The sequence below is a fragment of the Spermophilus citellus genome (assembly GCF_964194105.1).
Source record: "Spermophilus citellus genome assembly, chromosome: 18".
Taxonomy (NCBI): Eukaryota; Metazoa; Chordata; class Mammalia; order Rodentia; family Sciuridae; genus Spermophilus; species Spermophilus citellus.
Window position 1 is genome coordinate 7,194,028 of NC_138200.1, and position 11,373 is coordinate 7,205,400.

Below are 11,373 nucleotides of genomic sequence, written 5' to 3' on the forward strand. Positions count from 1 at the left end.
CAACCATATTGTTTTTCTTAGCAGTTGCACAATTTTAGATTTCTACCAACAGTGTACAAGGCTTCCAATTTCTCTACTTTCTTGCTGCACTTCTTATTTTCTAATTTTTTTTACATTAGTCATCCTAGTGGGTATGGGTGTGAGGTGATATCTCACTGTAGTTTGCTTTTTTTAATATTTATTTTTTAGATGGACACAATATCTTTATTTATTAATTTTTATGTGGTATTGAGGATTGAACCCAGGGCCTTGCATGTGCTAGGCAAGCGTTCAACCGCAGAGCCACAACCCCAGCCCCTGTAGTTTGCTTTTTTATTTTTATTTTTTTGCAGTGCTAGGGTTTTAACCCAGGGCCTCATGCATGCTAGGCAAGCACTCTACCTAATTATTTGGCTATTTTGGCCAAATACAGTGAGCCACATCCCTCACTGTAGTTTTGATTTCTATTTCCTTAATGGTTAGTGATTCTGAGCATCTTTTCATATGTTTCTTGACCATTTGTGTATCTTCTTTGGAGAAATGTCTATATAAGTCCTTTGTCCATTTTTGCATTGTTTGATTTTTTTTTGTTGTTGTATTTCAGGAGTTCTCTATATGTGATTTGCCAATATTTTCTCTCCTTCTTGGGGTTGCCTTTTAACTGTTTTTTTTTTTGGGGGGGGGTGGTTGCTAGGGTTTGAACCCAGAGCCTAGTGCATTCTAAGCACACACTCCACCACTGAGCTTTACCTCCAGTCTCTTTACTCTGTATCTTTTAACATACCTTAAATTTTTCTTTAGCTGAATTCTGTGGCACACACCTATAATCCCTGCTACTTGGGAGGCTGGCCTGCATTTAAATATGTCAAAGTTATAACGACAAGGAAAGATGGAAGTGTTGTAAGTCTGAAATTACAATTTTAAGACTGAAATCATGTCAAGGTTAATTTTTTTTTTTAAGTTGCAAACTCTGGATACTCCTACCATTCACCACTAAAACAAAAGAAAGCATCTTTTAGGACAAACAGCCACATGAACACCGAAGTACAAACTTACCCATAATCTTCCCACCCAAGGGAAAAAAAAATTTAAAGTTGAGTGCCTGTTATCCCATTTACTTGGGAAGTTGATGCAGGAGGATCATAAGTTCAAGGCCAGCCTCTGCAGTTCAGAGAGATACTGCCTCAAAATAAAAATAAAAAATGTTGGGACCACAAATGAATTATGGTCCTAGAATTGTCCAGGGACAGAGGTGATAGCTCTCTTGGGGATTTCTTGGTGCAAAGGCACCAGTCGAAGATTGCCCAGTTGCTATGATGATGAACTGTTCAAATGCAGGCCAGTTGTTTTATAGAGTGTTCCTTAGTTGAGTTTGCACTGTAATGTAAGGAAAAGGCTTTTTTCCCCTTACTTATGTCACTATAAATATATGCATTTTTTAAATTAATTTTTTAAAATTTATATATGACAGTGGAATACATTACAATTCTTATTACACAAATAGAACACGATTTTTCAAATCTCTGGTTGTATATATTTATACATTCTTATTTGGCTGATAAGAGCTACTTCAACCTGATTCCTGTGTCCAGTATTAATTTTTATTTCTTGATATATATTTTTCTTTTTTAAAAAAATCAACTTTATTTTATTTAGTATAACTGATAAAGTTAACAGACAAATATATTTTAAGGTAACAAAATGTTATAATTGATGTTTACCATCTACATTTTTTTTAGTTGTAAGATGGACAAAATACCTTTATTTTATTTGTTTTTATTTTTATGTGATGCCAGGGATCAAACCTAGTGCTTCACACATGCTAGGCAAGCTCAACTACTGAGCCACAACCCTGGCCACTTACTGTCTATATTTTAAAGGTTATTTTACTGTAGTCAAAGACTTCACAATTGGATTTTACCCATTTTTGAAATGTAAAATGCACAATTATAATATTCATAGTACATATTTTACAATTTTAAAGTTTTAGCAAAAACATTTGAGTTTCTGCAAGTAAAAGCAAGAGTTCTTCTATACTTAAGACAAATAAAATGCATTACTGATAAAGTGCCAGTGGATTAGATAATGCAGTTTCAACTATTTCATTTTTGGGGAGGAGGACGAAAGTATATAAATCAATTATAGAACTAGTCATTTTCATTATGTTAGTATAGAGCTAGCAATTTTCATTATGCTTTGTAATAAGTGAAAGAGTGCTTGTAGTAGATATTAACTACAATAAAGAATTTTTCTCAAGAAAGATCACAATTAACATGACAAGCTGCTAAGACGTTGCTGAATGGAATTTAGTGTCCAGAGTTTTTAAAAAGTGCATTCTTGAACTAAGATAAAACTAATTCTACCAATAACAAGAAATGTATGAACTGCAAATAAATCAGAGAATCTCTCTCTTTTTTTAAATGATAAACTAGGTTTCTATCTGTTGTAAAGAGTTTTTTACAACAATGCATGAGGCTCTGGGTTAAAACCCTAGAGAAGGAATTAGTGGTGAATGACAAAGTTTGGCAAAAGTATTTTTCTAGCAGGTGAAAGCTTTGTGTGCATTGCTATACGATGCATCTTTCACATAAAGAAAAAATGTGATATATACAGCACTTTTCAGGCACTTGACCTTACTTGGTAGTTAAATTGGTGTTCAGATGTTTATTTAATGGAAAAAAATTAAATTACAAAGTGACTTTAAGCCATGGTCCCACAGAACATCTGTGTTCTGTAAACTAAATCCATATGCTCACTGCTAAAATCAAATAATGATGCACTATACCCAATTCAGCAGAAAAAATGTAAGAGATCAAAGTTAATAGATTGAATTTTCTCAATTTTAGGATTTTTCACTGTAAGTTTTTCTTAAATCTATGTTGCCTATTACTAGCAGGGGGGAAAAAAGCTTGAAACTTATGAAATATGCCTAGGTACTATTGGAAAACTTGAAACTATCAGAACTAGCAGTATAACATAATTGTTTATGGAAATATGCTTTTTTTGCTTTTATACTGCCTAAGAGCCACATTTTCTCATAGGAAATGTGTTCCTAGTTAATATTAGAGAATTCAGAATGTAAGGGACTGGGGTTGTGGCTCAGTGGTAGAGCGCTCGCCTTGCATGTGCGAGACCCTGGGTTTGATCCTCAGCACCACATTAAAAAAAAAAAATAAGTGAAATAAAGGTATTGTGTCCAACCACAACTAAAAAATAAATATTAAAAGAGAATTCAGTATGTAAACATTTTAAGGTACCCAAAAGAACATTATGAATTTTCAATCTGTTATCCCTAAATATGTTTGAGAACCATTACATGAGTGTTTGGCTCTAAAACCATCTTTGGGGTCCATGCCAAAGGAATGCTATCAAATATATCAGTCAGAATAGGGCTCCAAGGTAAAGACAACTCAATTCTGTTCTAAAATGGAAAATATGGCAAGATTTCAGTATAACTGCTACTAATATTTCCATTTTTTTCTGAAATACCTAGCAAATAGTTTAAATACGTCGCTATTAAGCATTTTTTATATGTATGTAGTACAGTGTTACAATTTGGGAATAGTTTGCAATATACTTTCAGGCAGTAAGCTTTAAAATAATGAAACTTCAGCTCTTAGCACAAGCAGCCCTGAGAATAATGTGTTCAAATTATAGTGCAACTAGAAACAATCTAATTGAGAAACCTTAAAGTACAAAAACAAATTCTGGAAAAGTGTAAATTAAAATTTAAAAGTTACCAACATTTGAGGCACTACCAGCCTATAGTACTTTTAATTGGGAAGGACTTTGGAAAAAGAACAAACATACAAAGCTATATGTGCACATGTACACACTCATATTGTGCTGTAATGAAAAATTGTGTCCATAAGTTTTATAGCCTAAACATTTTATTGCAACATTTCCTGTTTAAGATATTATTGTTAGGCTGCAGGAATTTTGGTAATTAATATAAAGCATGGTATAGAAATCTGTACCATTAAGAGAAACTGAGGCCAGAGCTTGGTTAGCAACAATTTCTTCAAGTGACTGACAGCCCTTGGAGGAGAGCATAAAAGAACATCACAATTATGTTATGATGCAAATGTGTCATCAGAACAGCAATGATTTGAATCTGTCAGAGAGTATACAACTTTGTAGCAAATAAGGTGTAATGAAGTCTTCACAATAGAAATAAAATATGTTTTCTTAGAAAGAAACAAATTTCAACTTGTTAATATTGTTTATAAACTGGTGAAATGTGTACAGACAAAAATGGTGTATCATTGTATAATCTATCGACATGACAATCTAAATTCTACACATAATAACTTGTAATATTTAACATTTGCTACAAAAAAGTACAACAAATAGTAGGAATCAACTTTTAACTTTTCTCTGATGCCAAAAAAGAATGTACGCCTGTAATCCAGTGGCTCAGGAGGCTCAGGCAGGAGGATTGTAAGTTTAAAGTCAGCCTCAGCAATTTAGTGAGGTGCTAAGCAACTCTGTGAGACCCTGTCTAAATAAAGTACAAAATAGGGTTAGGGATGTAGCTCAGTGGTTGAGTGCTCCTGAGTTCAATCCCCAGTACCCAAAAAAAAAAAAAAAGAATTCACTTCTGTTAAAAAATATATGTTCCCTGCTTCCTTGTAATACAATTTATAAAGCTTTACTAAATGAAATATTTAGTTATAGAGAAATGACTTATGTGAAAATAAAGTCCCATATCTTCAAAATCTATAATTATGTTAGAGTATTTACACTTCATATAGTATTTAAAATGCAATATTTATGCATAAATAGCTTTTGTCATACAAGGTATGGAGATAGAGATGCATTATTATCATTTATACATCCTTATATCACAATTGAAAACATATTTATGTAAAGTTTGACAAATTAGGAAGAACAAGGGCATGCTAATCTAGAACTAATACTAGGTCAGAAGTCTAGTATGGTTAACTGGGGCCAGAAGAATGATCACCCAGCAACACAGATTAATAACTTTCTGGAATTCCTATGGGTAATGTCAACCAGAAGTGAGAGATTAGAGTACTACAAAAACTAAAGCAGTATGTAGTAAATACTTAAATAGAATACTGGAGGGATATATTTGTTAGCTTATTCCTTTCTGCCTGTGGACGCCTCAGATGAAGTATCCTTAAAGTCTCTTCCTGTTGCCTTTCATGTCTAAATCAGACTTCCCTAAAGAGCTGGAACAGCTGTTGAAGCTGTTCATCGAAGGGCTGAGCTTTGAAGCCATTTTTGAGCAATGGGGAAGATTCATGGACTGTATGGTAATGAGAGACCCAAATACCAAGTGCTCCAGGGGCTTTGGGTTTTCACTTACACCACTGTGGAGGAAGTGGATGCAGCCATGCATGTAAGACCACACAAGGTGGATGGAAGAGTTGTGGAACCAGAGAGCTGTCTCAATAGAAGATTTTCAAAGACCAGGGGCCCACTTAACTGTGGAAAAGATCTTTGTTGGTACCATTAAAGACCCTGAATCCACATTACCTACAATATTATTTTGAACAGTACGGAAAAATTGAAGTTATTGAAATCATGACTGACCAAGGCAGTGGAAAGAAAAGGGGCTTTGTGTGGGGAGCCACAAAGAATGACCATACCCTTCTAGTCCTGATGCCTCAGATTCTGACCAACCATTGCATTCGCTCTGGTTAGGGCAGAGTCTAGCGTGGATAGTAAGGGATCTTCTTTGTGGGATGTGCCCACAGAGTTGAGTTACACTCACCTGTTCCCTTGTATCCCTGCCCCTTCTGGCCGTTTTTGGATAGAACTTTCTGAAGAACAAGAGTTCCCCCAATAAAAGCTCACTTACATGCTCACTCTCTCTTGCCTGCCTCTCGTGACTTTCTCTTGCTCTCTCTCTTGGGAAGCCTGAGGCCGAAAGTGGAGAAGCTGTCCTGAAGCTTGGGCAAAGGTAAATTGTGTCTGTGTTTTGTTTGGTGTCCCTGCAGATTCACACCAGCCATCTTAAGTTCAACTGCCACATAGGTCGGGGTGGCAGCTTAGCTTTGTAACTTTTGACAAACAAGACTCTGTGTGTCATTCAGAAATGCCATACTGTGGGAGTGGCTATAGCTCAGTGGCAGAGCACTTGCCTCGTGTAGGTGAGGCACTGGGTTCAATCCTCAGCACCACATTAAAATAAATGAAGACATGCTTTCCATCTGTAAGTACAAAAAATAAATAAATGATAAAGAAATACCATACTGTGAATGGCCACAACTGTGAAGTAACAAGAGCCCTATCAAAGCAAGAGATGGCTAATGCTTCATTAAGCCAAAGAGGTCGAAGCAGTTCTGGAAACTTTGGAGGTGGTTTTGGTGGAAATGACAATTTTGGTTATGGAGGGAACTTCAGTGGCCATGGTGGGTGTGGGAACTTTGGAGGCAGAAGCTCTGGACCTTATGGTGGTGGAGAGCCAATACTTTGCTAAACCATGAAACTAAGGTGGCTATGACGGTTGCAGCAGCAGCAGTAGCTATGGCAGTGACAGAAGGTTTTAATACTGCCTGAAAACAAAGCTTAGCAGGAGAGGAGAGCCAGAGAAGTGACAGGGAAGCTATAGGTTACAGCAGATTTGTAAACTCAGCCAAGCACAGTGATGGCAGGACCTAGCTGCTACAAAGAAGATAAGATTTAGACAATATTCATGTGTATTGGCAAAAAACCCTCGAGGACTATATTTGTGACTAATTGTATAACAGGTTATTTTAGTTTCTTTTCTGAGAAAAGTGTAAAGCTCTCAAAGGTTTAATGTAGACTTTTTTTTTTTTGCATTCATGCTTGTTGATTGCTAAATGTAATGGTCTAATCATGATGTGGAATAAGTGTCTCTTAAAAAAAAAGAGGGGCTGGAACTGTAGCTCAGAACGCTTGCCTAGCATGTATGAGGCACTGGGTTCAATCCTTAGCACCGCATAAAATAATAAATAAAGGCATGCTGTCCACCTACAACTATTTAAAAAAATAAAAAAAAACAATACTGGAAAGAATACTAATTGTGCTTTTAGATGGGCAAAAGCTAATGTCATACTAAAAGAATTATTGTGACTTCAGTATTTCTTGTGCTTTAGAATCCTCTTCCTTGTACTTCTCTTAAAGTATCTTCCTTCTTGTCCAAATGGGTTTGCTGAGGCCAAGACAAAATTTTAAAGTGTGTACAAATTAAGCAACTGAATTTTGGATATCTTATGTTCCTAACACTCTTTCTAGTCACTTATTAGAAGAGTTATATCTCATGTTTTTCTCTAGATGATAAGAACAAAAACCTTTGAGGTCAAGCCATGATGGGAAAGATCTCAGAACTTGTCTTAGAGAACTAAGGCATTACTGAGATAAATGATTTTGTTCTAAGTTTCACTCCAATATAATCATTGCTACTGAGCTAAACTCTATAATGATGTCTGAAATTTTGGAATGACTATATATATGGATATATATTGGATATATATGGATATATACATATACATGTGTACACACACACAAACATATATATGAATGATCTAAAAGACAAAATGGGAGTGCAGTGATGTCACCTGAAACACTTTAAAGAATGATTTGGCTTATAGACTTCTTTCCTAGTTACATTTCACATTTCACATTGGTACTGAATTAAGACAGAAAACAGAAAAAATACATAACACTTAAAATAAGTTAAATAGAGCTAGGGTTGTGGCTCTGCGGTAGAGCGCTTGCCTAGCACGTGCGAGGCCCTGGGTTTGATCCTCAGCACCACAGGAAATAAATAAATAAAATAAAAGGTATTGTGTCTAGCTACAACAAAAAAATAAATATTAAAAAATAAGTTAAATAATAATTTTAAATAAAGTAACATTTATTCCATGACTGACTTTCATTTTACTTTAGAAAAAAATACATAAATTTAACAAATCAATTTAAAGAATTCCAAATCAACTTAAGAATTCCCAGTTTTAGTCTAATATTTTTTTTCTTAAATATTTATTTTTTAGTTGTAGTTGAACACAATATCTTTATTTTATTTATTTATGTGGTGCTGAGGATCAAACCCAGGGCCTCGCTTGTGCAAGGTGAGCACTCTACTGCTGAGCCACAACCCCAGTCCAAGTCTAATATTTTAAGGTAAAAAAAATACTTTAAAATGGTTGAAAAGGAACAATTACTGATAAATACCAACACTTAATTCAACATGGTTGCAAAAAAAGCACTGCACAGTGTCCTGTAAAGCAGGTCAGTCCTTTCAATGCCAGGGAGTTATGGGGGACAAAAGCTAAAAGCAAAAATACAACTAAAAAACTGCTTCCTGGGCTGGGGCTGTAGCTCAGTGGTAGAGCACTTGCCTCGCAGGTGTGAGGCACTGGGTTCGATCCTCAGCACCACATAAAAATAAATAAAGACATTGTGTCCATCTATTACTAAAAAATTTCTTTAAAAAAGTTGCTTCCTAATTTTTATGCTGATTACAAAGGTCTCAAGTCAAAACCTAGAGTTTACCAACCTCCTTTGCCACTGTCCTTTTTGTCATCTTTACAGTGTGACTTGTTTATTTTCACCCAACAGCTCAGTGTCCCTCTGTCAATGACAAGCAAGTACTAAAACCACCATCTAAGGCTTAAGTCTGCCAACAATGTGGCAAAGAATGGTATGACCAAAGTAATGTATATCATTTCACACAACCACCAAGATAACTGATACTCTTTGATAACATGATTTTTGTTTAAAGATTTGTTTGCCACACACAGACTGAAACTAATAATTTGAATCCATAATCTACGTATTCTATGACATTAAGTCTGAAATTAATGCAGATTACAATTTAACTTAAATGTGGTACTTCAGTACTACCAAATGCTACATTATCTTTTTTAAAACCCTAGTTCAATAATCATTTTATTAAAATTAAGGAATGATTTGCTCAGACAAATCACATTTGCTGAAGCTTCATGTTTCTTGGACCCACATAATAAAACTGTAGGAATGTTATAGGAAAGACACAAAATTTTTAAAAATTATATATATTGAATTTTTTGAGTTGCTGACTACCTGCAGAATGAACCAGCACAACTTCAAAACAGTTAAAAAAAATGAGGTTGCTTATGAAGTCATACCTTTGGCGACAACTTAGAACCAAACTTTAGATCTGCAATTGATCTAGATCCAAACTGTTGGCTCGTGCCTGATGTCCCCATTTATTTGCAGTGCTTTATGGCTTCAGCATATTCTTCACTCCTTGCACACATAATAGACACCAGTACATCTTCACCTGCATTATACTTTCTATTTCTTTGCCTACTTTTTTTTCAGATCCTCATGAACTTAACCAGTTTCTGTTGTTAGGGAAAGGTAACCATCTTGAATGCACATCAGTTGATAATCATTTCTCTTAATACTTGGAACATCCATCTTATGAGTAGAAAGGCACATATCTTCATATTTTTTGCCTATGAAAATATCAGTTCCAACAAGGTATACCTTGGCATGACCATGCTTTCCAGTTTTAGAAGTTGACATCTCTACTATTTTCGCTTAGTTGTCCTTCGAGTACCACAAAACTGTTTTTGAGCAGTGCTGAGCACTGCATAGGGTAAGTGCTGGAAGCCCCAGCATCTCCGGTAGTGAAATCAGTTTCATCTGCTATTGTGGGCTGGGGAATGCTAGTTTTTCTGAGAAAGCTTTCAGCAGGTGTAGAGAACCTATCATTTGTGTATCCTCGCCAGTTCCTGCAGCTGCTATATATACATATTTTTTGAGTATTAAAGTAATATGCTTTTTTTGTAGACAGGTTACAACTATCTAAAAGAGAGAAGGATATAAACTTTCCAACAGTCCTTTCCCTTCTATATGTTCATGCATTTTTCTGTCAGTCTTTTCTTTTATTGCATACTTACATATAGTAGAGATAAATTAAAGACATATCATTGAATTGTAAACATTTCCTGAGCTACCAAGAACTCTTTGGAAATAGTGTGTCTTACAGTTCATTATCCATGTGACCCAGATGTGCCAATGCTGATTTGAGGCCTACCTGCAACCTCTGATTTTATATAGTATGCTCATTCCCTTTAAAATAAAGCTCCACTTCCCTCCCTCTCTTTCTCTCTTTTACAGCCATTTTTTTTCTTTTCTTTTCCAGCTCAGTTCTTGCCCATTGTCTTGTAGACTTTTGAAGCCAGCCAAAGGTCAGTGTGGCGAGAGCACAGCAAGCAGAGATGAGAGTGGCCCCAGTTTTGAGGTAAGTACCATCTTCTGTCTGGGTAGAGCAGGAGGCAGAGATGGACACTGGATACATTCAGCAGATAATAATATCAAAAATCAGGAGCTAAAGAAAGACTAGGAAGAAAAATGAACAGAGGTAAGATGGAAAGAAGTGGTGAGTAGGTAGCTTCTATTTGAAATAGACAGGGAAGGCATCTCTGGTGAGGTAATATTTGAGCAGAGACCTGAGTACTTTACAGATGAGAAAGTTCATAGAGGTAAGACAACTTTCCTAAAGAATAAAGAAGATTAGGATTAAATTAGATTCTTTGATTCAAAAGTCTAACTTAAATGGTACCTCCTTCTTTAGGGAATGTATCTCAGTCCCAGAAATCCTTTGAGTGTGATTCCTACCCTTGTTTCTTTTTCTTTTCTTTCTTTTTTTTTTTTTAGAGAGAGAGAGAGAGACAGAGAGATCAGTTTCAGTGGACACATCATCTTTATTTTATTTCTATGTGATGCTGAGGATCGAACCCCAGTGCCCCGCGTATGCCAGGCGAGCACGTTACTGCTTGAGCCACATCCCCAGCCCCTCTACCCCTGTTTCTTGCATTAAGACATTTCTAAGAAGTAAAACTTGCTGGGTGCGGTGGGGCATGCCTGTAATCCCATTGGCTCAGGAGGCTGAGGCAGGATTGTGAGTTCAAAGCCGGCCTCAGCAATTTAGTGAGGCCCTAAGCAATTCTGTAGACCCTATCTCTAAATAAAATATTTAAAAAGGGCTGGGGATGTGGCTCAGTGGCTAAGCGTCCCTGGATTCAGTCTCTGGTACTTAAAAAAAAAATAGAACTTATGTAAGAGGGATATGAGTTTGTGTGCATGCATATGCACTTTGAATGTCAGTGGTAGTAGGGATAGAAATGAGGTTTGGTTTAAGGAAGTACTAAGAATTGTCTTGGAACTCAATAAATTCCTAACTATAAAATCTGAAATCTATAGTTTTTGATGGTCTTAAGGTCTACTCAGAAAGGTGAACGTTCTGTTGAAGAAGCTAGAGATGCTCGTGAGACTCTTCCTGGGATGGAGATAGAGGCCCACACTTCAGTATCCTTGCTGGAAACAACCTCATCTACTTTGACAAAGCTTACAGATGGTGTCCCAGAAATCCATATTTTGGAAAGCAAGGACCCAGTTACCTGGTCTTCT

General features: G+C 36.0%; 2 pseudogenes across 2 annotated transcripts; one reads left to right on the forward strand and one right to left on the reverse strand.

The window, feature by feature from the left end:
* Positions 1-5,147: 5,147 nt before the first annotated feature.
* LOC308637363 (heterogeneous nuclear ribonucleoprotein A1-like) lies at positions 5,148-6,497 on the forward strand (annotated as a pseudogene). Its single transcript has 2 exons — positions 5,148-5,565; positions 6,191-6,497. The product of its transcript is annotated as a heterogeneous nuclear ribonucleoprotein A1-like (transcript).
* Positions 6,498-9,161: 2,664 nt separating this feature from the next.
* On the reverse strand, positions 9,162-11,337 carry LOC308637364 (eukaryotic translation initiation factor 5A-2-like; annotated as a pseudogene). Its single transcript has 2 exons — positions 11,316-11,337; positions 9,162-9,606 (listed from the first exon to the last, which is right to left on the reverse strand). The product of its transcript is annotated as a eukaryotic translation initiation factor 5A-2-like (transcript).
* Positions 11,338-11,373: the final 36 nt, after the last annotated feature.